The sequence below is a fragment of the Hyperolius riggenbachi genome, chromosome 4, assembly GCF_040937935.1.
Source record: "Hyperolius riggenbachi isolate aHypRig1 chromosome 4, aHypRig1.pri, whole genome shotgun sequence".
Classification (NCBI taxonomy): domain Eukaryota; kingdom Metazoa; phylum Chordata; class Amphibia; order Anura; family Hyperoliidae; genus Hyperolius; species Hyperolius riggenbachi.
Genome location: NC_090649.1, coordinates 239,110,918 through 239,124,209, shown reverse-complemented (window position 1 = coordinate 239,124,209; position 13,292 = coordinate 239,110,918).

Here is a 13,292-nt window from a genome sequence, read left to right as displayed (position 1 = left end):
TCCGCACAGCATGTTGCTAACTATGCTGCATGCCCTGCAAGTAACACACAATGCCGGAAATGAAAGGCGAGAGAACACTTTGCGAGAATCTGCCATGGTTCTGCTGCTAAATAGGTTCAAGAAGTTTCTTCTCTAAAAGTCATTATCTTCAGTGTGGATGAAGATGGGACTTTCACTTCAGATAAAATGTTATGCAATGTTTATATTGCCACTAACAATAAGAGCAATTCTACTACCCTTCTATTACCCCGATGCTTGATACAGGTTCTGCTGTTTCTATAATACCTGAGTAAATCTACTCAAGGCTGCACCTGCAATGTAAACCAGCAGAGGCAATGTAAACCAGCAGAGGCAATGCAATGCAGTGCAGAGCTCCAGTAACTGGACAATATAACACACCTAGCACTCACTACAGGCAAAGGGGGTGTTAGCTTCAGTAAATAATGTGTGCACAGATTATTACCTAATAGAATTCCCCACGGTGATGACGGACCCCCTTAGGGAAGGCCTAACACTAGTCTAACAATAAAAACATAATATTCCTTGTGCTGCTAATCATAAATGGTATACACATTACATCAAGCAGACAGACAAATGACAGCGCTCAAGGCTGCACCTGCAATGTAAACCAACAGAGGCAATGCAGAGCTCCACTGGGGCCAAATACATGCCTTGAATGCAAAACAGATGCAAATTATGTACTAATTCTAATCTAAAAATGTGGATGTAGAATTGAAGCAATGAATGCAACTAGCCACTAGTATACTTACGTTCAATTTGTACAGCGGGAGACATGGCAGCGCTTTCAAACAGAAGTTATATCTGAATGATCAATCTGCATGGATGTGCAGAGCTCCAGTAACTGGACAATATTACACATCTAGCACGTACTACAGGCAAAGGGGGTGTTAGCTTCAGTAAATAATGTGTGCACAGATTATTACCTAATAGACATCCCCACGGCAATGACGGACCAGCTCGGTGAAGGCCTAACACTAGTGTAACAACAAAAACATAATATTCCTTGTGCTGTTAATCATAAATGGTATAACACATTACATCAAGCAGACAGACACACAAATGACAGCGCTCAAGGCTGCACCTGCAATGTAAACCAACAGAGGCAATGCAGAGCTCCACTGGGGCTAAATACATGACTTGAGCGCTATCATTTGTCTGTCTGCTTGATGTAATGTGTATACCATTTATGATTAGCAGCACAAGGAATATTATGTTTTTATTGTTAGACTAGTGTTAGGCCTTCCCCGAGTGGTCGGTCATCACTGTGGGGAAGTCTATTAGGTAATAATCTGTACACACATTATTTACTAAAGCTAACATGCCCCTTTGCCTGTAGTGAGTGCTAGGTGTGTAATATTGTCCAGTTACTGGAGCTCTGCACATCCATGCAGATTGATCATTCAGGCATAACTTCTGTTTGAAAGCACTGCCATGTCTCCCACTGAGTAAATACTTTGCAAGTACATCACTTATTGAGCCTACTGTGAAGCTGGTGAAGAAAACCTATTCCTGTGCTTGATTGACTGCCAGTGACTTTTATATATCAGTCAACAAGTGCGCAAGCCGAATTCTACATTGGCAAGAACGGTTCAGCTATAATGGGCAGAGATTTTTTCACTGCATTAAATCTACAAGTCGTGGATGGTCTTATCACAACAACTTTATATTCTCATACACAGCCGGTATCCAATGTCTAATCACATATGGAAAATGCATTGGGCTGTGCAAAGAATTCTGTACACAAAATTAAAGTGTGCCCGGATATCCAACCAGTGTGTCAGGGTCTTGACAAATATGCTGTAATCCACACAACACCAGTCCAGTGCCTCTAAGAACTGCAGTTGCTAAGGCTGTTAAAGTAAAAAAAGATAAAAGTAAGGTGTTTGGACCTGAAACACAGTGCTAGAGAAGGCAACATTCAGACTCGATCTCTATTTAGAGTTAAGAGACCTGGAATATTGAAACAGGTACAAACACATTTACTAACCCGTTTAGAGTTACACGGCAACAAGGATCTTACACCTATGAACTGTCTGATGCCCATATATGTGTAAGAAGCCATCAGATTCTTGGAATATAGAATCCCTTCTTTACTTTAGATAACCATGGTTTCAGTCGGAAGCTTTATAAACAGTTCTCCTTTAAGACACATTCTAGAGAGCAATATAATTCTGGTGTTTAGTGGTACATCATGCTTTGTAGGAAAGGTCAACCGTGGCTTTATCTCACTCCCAGGCAGACTTACTGTCGGGCCTGGGCCTACAAAGTATAAACAATCACAGCAAGAGCAAAAACCATGGAAGTTCTTGGCATTCTGATAGCACTCCAGTTATGGTTCGGGGTTCCAGAACCAGCGCAGTGTGTCCTGTCAGTCACATGCTCATGGGAGCCAATAGCAAACTTAGAATGTGATTGACAGGCACAACACACTCATGAAACAGCCACAAGGGGACGGTCAGAAGTAACCCTTGGTAAACTTACGGGGTACTTCAAATTCACTTCACTTACACTTTCTAGTGGACTTTCTTCTTTGCTTCACATAGCCTGGATTAATTTCCTAAGGGCCTGAACCTAAGTCAGTTAACCCTCCTGGCAGTATGAAACATTCCGCCAGGAGGCAGCGCGGCAGTCTTTTTTTTTTTTTTTGTTAAATCATGTAGCGAGCCCAGGGCTTGCTACATGATAGCCGCTGCTCAGCGGCATCCCCCCGCCTGCTTCGATCGCCTTCGGCGATCTCCGATCAGGAAATCCCGTTCAAATGGCGCCATGGCGACGGGGCGGGATGACGTCACCGATGTCAGCAACGTCGTGACGTCATTGGGAGTCCCGATCCACACCTCGGCGCTGCCTGGCACTGATTGGCCAGGCAGCGCTCGGGGTCGGGGGGGGCGCGCGCCGCAACGGATAGCGGCGATCGGGCGCGGGGCGGCGGCGATCGGTGTGCTGGCGCAGCTAGCAAAGTGCTAGCTGCGTCTAGCAAAAAAAAAATTAAGAAAATCCGCCGAGCAGGGCCGGAGAAAACCTCCTGCGTGGCTTACCCCGAAATACGTTTGGGGTTACCGCCAGGAAGGTTAATAGGACTGACTTATGATTGCAATGCAATGCCAAGATGACATTCAGACTTGTGCTTTGCTGATGTAACAAAGCTTGCTGATGATCTATGAACCTGTATTCCTGATGGAAGCCAGCGTCTATTTGAAAAGGGCTCCTGGAAAAAGGGGTGCCCTACTGTAGCCGAAAACCTTGTAGCCAAATAAAAATATGGGCTACAAAGGGGTGCCCTTTTGTAGCCGAATACCTTGTAGCTGAATAAAAAATATGGGCTACAAATGGGTTCCCTACTGCAGCCGAAAAAAAAATATGAGCTATTAAAAGGTGTCCGCTTGTAGCCTATATCAAAACTCGGGAGCCCTTTTCACCACCTTGTAGCCCATATTTTCAGAAATAACATTGATGTCTATGGAGGAGCCCTTTTCATACAGGGAGCTCAGGAGCCCTTTTCAACGGATCCCGGAAGCCAAATAAAGTAAATTTGCCACACCACGCCAATAACACACAGATGTGAAGATGCCATTGCATTATAATTGCATTACGTTGTGATTATATTGTCCATTGCACCACAATGGATGCAGTGTGACCATTATCATTTTAACAGAAACCTGAGTTTTATTTTTACAATGCTTTTGTTTAAAGGGACCTTGAGCAGTGCCAGAAATTAAAAGATGCCTCCGCCGGCCCCTGTTACCGGTGACACTCGAGCCGGGTTTCTGGCTGGCTCTTTCTGATTCCTGATGTTTGTCATCATCACGCCGGCCGCTTCACGTCATCACGGCGGCAGCAGTGACAGGTCTGCGCATGCTCCGTTTTCCGCGCATGCACAGACCTGTCACGCCGGCCGCCATGATGACGCGAAGCGGCCGGCAGAGGCATACGGAGAGTAGCCAGGAGGACGCCGGAGGACCTCGCCTCCTACGGTGGCCTGGAAAAAGCCCCAGGTAAGTGTAATCTTTTAATTTCTAGCACTGCTCAGGGTCCCTTTAAGTAAACTGACTATTGTTTGCCTGCAGTGATTACATTCTTTCACTGTAGGCAAATCACATACAGTGTATTACAATGAGTGCAGTTAAATATATATTTATATTCCATTTTACAAAGTGTAATTTTCAAACCTCAATTCTCATCATAAGTGGCTACACAGGAGTATGAGGAGAGTTTTAGCAGTGCATTCATTAAAGTTTAACCTCCTGGGGGATACAATTATATCGCCCAGGAGGTGGCGCAGCACTATTTTTTAAATTTTTTTATTTTTTAAATCATGTAGCGAGCCCAGGGCTCGCTACATGATAGCCGCTGTGCAGCGGCATCCCCCCACCCCCTCCGATCGCCTCCGGCATACAAAGCAAACAGGAAATCCCGTTCAGAACGGGATTTCCTGTTTGGCTTCCCCCGTCGCCATGGCGACAATCGGGATGACGTCATCGACGTCAACGACGTTGTGACGTCAGAGGGAGTCTCGATCCACCCCTTAGCGCTGCCTGGCACTGATTGGTAGGGGTAGCGGCGAATCAGCGCGGAGCGGCGGCGATCGGTATATACACGCAGCTAGCAAAGTGCTAGCTGCGTGCAACAAAAAAAAATTATGCAAATCGGCCCACCAGGGCCTGAGAAATCTTCTGTGGTGGCTTACCCCGAGCTCAGCTCGGGATTATCCCCCAGAGGGTTAATAACAGGAGACTATGTGCATTGTTAACAAAAGCAGCCCATTATGCACACAGTAAGTAACAGCCAGCTTTGACTAGCATTAACTTATTCCTCTCTGACCACAAATGAAGCTATATGCCGACACTTAGAATGGCACATGTGATCTTTTAAACCACAGTCACATAGAGTTACTAGATCTAATGACATTCAGGAAGTGATGATGGACCTCACATGTGTTCAGAAACACATAAATACATCCCAGAACCTTGCCTTTTGAATGCCAAACTCAGTAAAAGTAAGGATTCAGCTTTTGTTTGGACCTATCCCTAGGTAAGTGAGCCAAGTATGAACACCCATTACTATGGGAACACCACTCAACATGTTTGTTGTGTATGGCAAGTGGCAGCTGACGTTTTTCTAGTCCCTAACCTCACAGGACAGGCAGGTTTTTAGCCCTGCAAAACTTTTTATTTTTCCCCCTTACCAGGTCGCATCATGTGGCCAATTAAGGCAGGCTGCCTCCCCTGCATATTACCATCATACAAGCTCTAAATGGGCTTAAGTATGGTAACCCTGTTCTGCTGGTCTTGGGGTTTGATGATGAAACGCTGCCCACCCAAATAACACTGACAGTGTCCCGGAGTTGTGGGCTGAAGAAGCTAAATTGATGACATACCGTGCTAATAGCGCGGATCGGGGTGAGTGTCCTTCCCCCTCTCTTTTTTTTTTTGCTGGGCTGGAGCTGCGGCGAAAGCGTGCATTCCACCTATTTGTTTGTTCTGCTATGCGAGGTGGAACGCAGCGCATGAAACCAGGAAGGAGCGGCGTACAACGTCACTTCCGCCTAATCTGATTGGCTGCCAGCATTTACGGAAGAGGCAGCCCGGAGAACAGGCGCCCAGCTACCTTCCCAGCTCAAATCATGGTTAGGGGGAACAAATAACTTTCTTGGCTGTTCTATCCTCACTTGCTGTCTCCTTTCTTTCCTCTTGCAGCTGTGTTAGCTGCCAAGCTATGGACACTCGTAGGCCCCACACAGATCACCGTTATAACAATAGGTAAGGGGGTAACACGGTAGGTTCTTGATATATATATATATATATATATATATATATATATATATATATATATATATATATAATGGAGTGCTCATTTCTGCCATTTCTTTTTTTTTTGGGCAGTTCAACTTCACGTAATAAAAGACGTGCTTCAAAATCTCCTCCAAGGAATCGCTCGAAGGATAGAGCAGGATCCAGAGAGAGGTCTCATTAGAGAAGATCAAAGCATAGATTGCACAGGAGGCATAGATCTCATTCAAAGTCTCCGTTACAGCGCCCCCAAGATAAACTCTGCTGGGCTTGTGCACAACCGGTTGTACCAGGAAAATTGGTTTGTGCAGAATGCTTTCGAGATTTAGGAAAGGATAATGTTGCGGAACCAATGGATGTTTCTGAAGTTATACAGAAAGCGGTGCAGGAATCAATGCAAGATTATATTGGCAAGCTGTAACGATCGGTGTAACACAGAGAGGATCTGATTACCGGTGATCTGCAGTATCACAGAGAATGCAGATATATACCAGATTATTGATGATCTGCAGTATCACCGATAATCAGATATATCTCTAACCTCTGGACACCTGAGTGATAAGAGTGTTTTGGTATAACAGTAATACTTTGAGGATCGCACCTGGAAGACAGGTGCAAGAGCAGATAGGAATACTGCTCGGCAACTGGTTCCTTCCGTAGTCTGGACTCTCCACGTGGAGGAGTCAGACTGACAGTGGGAAGGACAGAGCGTGAGTGACACCAATGGAGAAGTGTCACTGACAGATCTGCGAGCTATCTCCTAACAGGAGAGATAGTTCTCGAGGTCGGACAAGCCAGGTCGTAAACACACGGACAGATAAGGTACAGAGACAGGAGGCAGGTGCAGAATCCAGAGACTAGCCGAGATTTGGTAACAGAGTATCAGAATGATAAAGGTACAAAATCAGAGATCAGAAGAATGGTCAGGAAAGCAGAAGGTCATAACAAATAATCAACAATGCCTAAGCTAAGGTGTGAGTTCCTTGGCCGTCAACACCTTGGAAACTGATATAGAATATAATACAGATAATAACAGACTTCCTAGACTAAGGTGTGAGATCCTTGGCCATCGACACCTTGGAAACTGTCTAATAACACAGATACTGACAAGGTCTGAGTGCTACGACGTAGTGATCGCAACGCCAGACACCAGAGAAATGACCAGCATCCAGTATATATACACCAGCGCTCACTAGCGCCTCCCCTAAGTGCCGGACCAATGGAAGTTGCTGAAATTGTCAGCTGACCGGCTTGGTCAGCTGACTCCCTTCTGAGTGTCATAAAGGCCCCGTCTCTGCGCGCGCGCGTCCTCCTGAGCCAGTGTGGACTATCAGTCCCAGCCACACCAGACATGTGTTGTAATGTGTCAGCCTGTTCGAATGCGGGGGCAGCCGCACCGCCAACCGAGCATGCGGCGGTTTCCCCGCGCTCAGCCATTGTGTCAGTAGTAGGCCTATGCGTACCGACTGCCGCGTCGGATGCGGACTCCGCCACCCTGACCGCTGTGCATGCGGCGGTTTCTCTGCGTTCCGTCCCGCTAGTGGATGCGTGCCTAAACACTCCAGATGCCATGCTAGACGCGGAATCAGCTGCCTCACTCTGAGTATTTGCGGCGGCTCTTCCACGTTTTCTCACACAAGCTATCTCAACTCTCTACACAACCTGGTAGAGTGGACCAACCATCCACCTCTGCAGCAGCAGTGTCTGAAAGTGAAGTGGAAGTAGGGTTCGGCTTTGCCCTAGTGGAACCGTTTGTTATGGCAGTTAGGGAAGCAATCAGTTGGGAGGATGTGGAATCTGAAGAAACTTCCAAAAAAACCCAGAAAAGCTATTACAAACATTTAACAAAGACCAAGACAACTTTTCCCATGATGGATGAGATACAGGAGCTGATCAACAACGAGTGGCAGCATACAGAGAAAAAAAAACGCCGTTAGCAAACAGGATGTCAAAATTATATCCATTATTGGAGGAAAAGGCAAAACCGTTGGAGAACGTACCAGTGGTAGATGCGTCGGTGCTCCGACTTGCCAAACATGTAACACTCCCATTAGAAGATTCAGTGGCCTTTAAGGACCCTCTTGACAGGAAGCTGGATCTAGATCTGAAGAAAATATATACAGGCTGTGGAGGTGCATGTAAGCGAGCCATCGCACTTACCTCAGTGGCAAAGGCTATTAGAGCATTGACGGATAACATGCATCAGGATCTGTTAGACGAAGTAAGCAAAGAAGAATTAATTAATTCATTGGAAGATTTCAGAGTATCGGTGGATTTTATAGGAGAAGCAGCCATAGACGTGATTAGAGCCTCAGCAAGATCTATGTTGGTGTCAGTAACAGCAAAGAGGGCTCTCTGGTTGAGGTCGTGGGTAGCATATCCGACTGCCCGCCTACTCTGGTGTAAAATTCCCTTTGACGGAAAGTCCCTGTTTGGGGAAGAGATGGATGCTGCCATCACCAGGGTGACGGACGGGAAATAGGGTCTAATCCCGCAGGATAGAAGATCCACAAGACAGTTTCCCTCAAGTCAAAGTTCTACTCCCGCATCGAAATTTCGTAACAGCCGGAATTACAAGCCAGGAAAAGGATATAGAAAGAATTGGCAGGTGTCCCAAACCAGTTTTGCCAAAGGAAATAGACAAATGACCACTACTCCGCTGTCGTCAGTTAAAAAGTCTTTTTGACACTTACCAATTCCAGGAATGGCCAGTAGGAGCAAGACTGAAAAAAATTGCCCATATATGGAAAACTCATATTCGGTCACAATGGGTAATAAGAACAGTCACTACGGGCATTTTTGGACCTTCAAAAAAAAATTCCACCAACAAATAATTTCAGAACTACAAGAATTCCTGTACAACAATAAAGACGTCAAATGTTAGAGACTTATCTGCAAGACCTAGAACAAAAACAAGCGATAGTGCCAGTTCCGATCAAACAAAGGAGAAAGGGCTTCTACTCTACCCTTTTCTTCGTGCAAAAGAAGACAGGGGACTGGCGACCGGTCTTGGACTTAAAAGACCTGAATTCATATATTCACCTAGACAAATTCAAAATGGAATCGTTAAACACAATAATTGCAGCAGTAAAAGAGAACGACTTCTTACTTTCCATAGACTTAAAGGACGCCTATATGCACGTCCCTATACAGGAATCTTTCCAGAAAAACCTCAGTTTCGCAGTAGGAGAGAGACACTTTCAGTTTGTCTCCCTGCCCTTCAGCATTTGTACAGCGCCCAGGACCTACATGCAAAAGTATTGATAGAGGTCATCGCACTAGTAAGACTACAGGCAGTGAGATGTCACCATTACCTAGACGACATACTAAGGCTACTCTTGGAGACGTTAGAGAAGTTTGGATGGCTCATAAACTACCAAAATAGCCAATTGTCCCCTACGAAGGACTTGATTTATTTGGGAGCCAGATTCATAACAAACGAAAATGCAGTTTGTCTACCAAGGGAAAAGGCACCAATTATAAAGCAAAGAGTATTACAATTACTCTGCTCCAATCGGGCGCCAGCAAGACAATGTATGAAGGTTCTGGGAACTATGGCGGCAACTATACCGATGATTCCGTGGGCACATTGGAACATAAGAATATTTCAGCTAGGCTTCCTGAGGCAATGGAATGGGAGGAAGCTCAATCAGATGATCCTGTTAACAACCATAATGAAACAAGTTCTAAGCTGGTGGCTGTCAGACAGGAATCTACTAAAACCTGTGCAACTACAACAGAGACAACCTGTGATAATTTCAACGGATGCCAGCACAATGGGCTGGGGAGCATCATGTGCTCAACAGTTCGTACAAGGTCATTGGCCTCAATATATGGGGAGTTGGCCGGCGAACAGACTCGAATTGAGGGCAGCTTACTGTGCTCTGAGGGCTTTTCAGGATCTACTGGAACAGAAAGTCGTAATCCTCAAGATGGACAATATGACGGCTGTCGCATTCATAAGGAATCAGGGAGGTACGAAGAGTTGGTTACTCCTACAAGAAACAGAAATGATATTCAAGTTCGCAATGCGACACCTAATATCCCTCTCAGCGATACATATTCCGGGTGCACTGAACATAGTTCCAGACCAGTGCAGTTTCTAGGCTAAAATGCACCCAGGGCGAGGGTGTAAAAATTGCGCCCTGAGCAAGGTATGGGTGCCCGCAGTATAGGTTAGCCAGGTCTAGTTGCACTTAGTATAGGTCCCCCCAGTATAGGTAGCCAAGAATAGGTACCCCAGTATAGGTAGCCAGGCATAGGTGAGCCAGTATAGTTGCCCCTGCTATAGGTTAGCCAGGTAGGTGCCTCCAGTATAGGTAGCCAGTATAGTTGCCCCCAGTATAGGTTAGATAGGCAGGCGCCCCCAGTATAACTTACATAGGTAGGTGCCCCAGTACAGGTTAGCTAGGTGGGTACCTCTAATATAGTTAGCCAGAATAGTTGCCCCCAGCATAGGTTAGATAGGTAGGTGCCCCCAGTATAGGTTATTTAGGTAGGTGCCTGCAATATAGGTAGCCAGTATAGTTGCCACCTGTATAGGCTAGCTAGGTAGGTGCCCCCAATACAGGTTAGATAAGTGCCCCCAGTATAGGTGAGATAGGTAGCTGCCCCCCCCCCAGTATAGGTTAGATAGGTAGCTGCCCTCCCAGTATAGGTTAGATTAGGTAGCTGCCCCCAGTATAGGCTAGATTAGACAGGTGCCCCCCAGTATAGGTTAGATTAGGTAGCTGCCCCCCCCCTCCCCAGTATAGGTTAGATAGGTAGGTGCCCCCCAGTATAGGTTAGATTAGGTAGCTGCCCCCCCCCCCGCCCAGTATAGGTTAGGTAGGTGCCCCCCAGTATAGGTTAGATAGGTAGATGCCCCCCAGAGTAGGTTAGATTTGGTAGCTGCCCCCCGTGTAGGTTAGATAGGTAGCTGCCCCCCAGTGTAGGTTAGATAGGTAGCTGCCCCCCAGTGTAGGTTAGATTAGGTAGGTGCCCCCCAGTATAGGTTAGATAGGTAGCTGCCCCCCAGCATAGGTTAGATTAGATATATGTATGTAATGAATTTAGGCAGCGCTAAGTAGTAAAATATTTAATCGTTATTAGCTCAGTGGTAAGGTTTACAATAAAATGACTCAATGGGCATACCTACTCGCTAGCAATTAGGTGTAACAAATGTCATACACATCCACGCACCAATCACCTCCACACACCTACTGCAGTAGGAAAAATTGGTGAGTGCACTAGTATAAAAATATAAAAAATAAAAAATATATAAAAAATATAGATAGATATAAATAAATTATAGCAGCAAACCAATTGATTGTATCATAATTGATTGGTAGTCTAATTAATTAGATTGGAATTATTAGGGATGGGACGAATCCACAATTTCTTCGAATCCGAATCCGGATCCGAATCTATAAAGGTTCTCGAATATCTCGAACCTTTCGAATCCCGAATCTAACGAATCCTGCACATAAGAATTGTGCGATCCATGGTATAGTTGCCCGCAGTATAGGTACCCAGGCATAGGTAGCGAGGTAAAGGTGCCTTCAGTATAGCTAGCTAGGTATGGGTGCCTTCAATATGGGTAGCTTTCAGTACAGGTAGCAAGGTATAGGGGCCTTCAGTATAGGTAGCAAGGTATAGGGGCCCTAAGTATAGGTAGCAGGGTATATGGGCCTTCAGTATAGGTAGCAGGGTATATGGGCCTTCAGTATAGGTAGCAGGGTATATGGGCCTTCAGTATAAGTAGCAGGGTATATGGGCCTTTAGTATAGGTAGCAGGGTATATGGGCCTTCAGTATAGGTAGCAGGGTATATGGGCCTTCAGTATAGGTAGCAGGGTATATGGGCCTTCAGTATAGGTAGCAGGGTATATGGGCCTTCAGTATAGGTAGCAGGGTATATGGGCCTTCAGTATAGGTAGCAGGGTATATGGGCCTTCAGTAAAGGTAGCGGAGTATATGGGCCTTCAGTATAGGTAGCAGGGTATATGGGCCTTCAGTATTGGTAGTTAACTAGGTATAGGGGCCTTCAGTATAGGTAGGTAGGTAAAGGGACCTTCAGTATAGGTATATAGGGTATAGGGTCTTAAGTATAGGTAGGTATGTAGGTAGGTATAGGGGCCTTTAGTTAGGTAGGTATAGGGGCCTTTAGTTAGGTAGGTATAGGGGCCTTTAGGTAGGTAGGTAAAGGGACCTTCAGTATAGGTAGCAGGGTATAGGGCCTTAAGTATAGGTAGGTATGTAGGTAGGTATAGGGGCCTTTAGGTAGGTAGGTATAGGGGCCTTTAGGTAGGTAGGTGTAGGGGCCTTTAGGTAGGTAGGTAAAGGGACCTTCAGTATAGGTAGGTATGTAGGTAGGTAGGTATAGGGGCCTTTAGGTAGGTGGGTAGGTAGGTGTAGGGGCCTGTAGGTAGGTAGGTATAGGGGCCTTTAGGTAGGTAGGTAGGTATAGGGGCCTTTAGGTAGGTAGGTGTAGGGGCCTTTAGGTAGGTGGGTAGGTAGGTGTAGGGGCCTGTAGGTAGGTAGGTGTAGGGGCCTTTAGGTAGGTAGGTAGGTAGGTATAGGGGCATTTACGTAGGTAGGTAGGTAGGGGGGCCTGTAGGTAGGTAGATGGGTGGGTAGGTATAGGGGCCTTTAGGTAGGTAGGTAGGTGGGTAGGTAGGTATAGGGGCCTGTAGGTGGGTAGGTAGGTATAGGGGCCTGTAGGTAGGTAGATGGGTAGGTAGGTATACGGGACTTTAGGTAGGTAGGTATAGGGGCCTTTAGGTAGGTAGGTAGGTAGGTATAGGGGCCTGTAGGTGGGTAGGTAGGTAGGTATAGGGGCCTGTAGGTGGGTAGGTAGGTATAGGGGCCTGTAGGTATGTATAGGGGCCTGTAGGTAGGTATAGGGGCCTTCCCCATGCCTCCTCCGCTCACCGCCAACCCCCCTCCCCGGCCTCCTCCGCCCCCCCCGTGCCTCCTCCGCTCACCCCTGCATGAGTATCTACTCACCTTTCCGTGGAGCGCAGAGCGGCAGACCTCTTCGATACTTCCCTGTTCCCTCTAGTGGCCGGACCGGCTCTTACTGATGACATCATTGTAAGAGCCGGTCACTAGGGGGAACCAGGGAGTCGGCGAGAGGTCTGCCGCTCTGTGCGCTCCGCTCAGGTGAGTTGATGCTGGCGAATGGAGGAGGCGCGGGGGGGGTCGGAGAAGGTCGGGGGAGGACGAATGCGGGCGGGGGGAGCGGCGTATGCGGCGATGCAGCGTCGGGATTCGGCGGATTCAGAAAGTGAAAAATGGGGTCGGGATTCGAATCCACGAATCTCGAATATTTCCCAATATTCGAGGGATTCGTGGATTCGCCGGATTCGTCGTCCCACCCCTAGGAATTATCTTCAGTGTGTACAACGTCAACAGTCCTTACAGATTCCACATAGATTGAAGTAAATGTCTCTACTGGGAATTTCCACACCTAGCAGCGGTTGGAGAGAAATAGTGTATATGG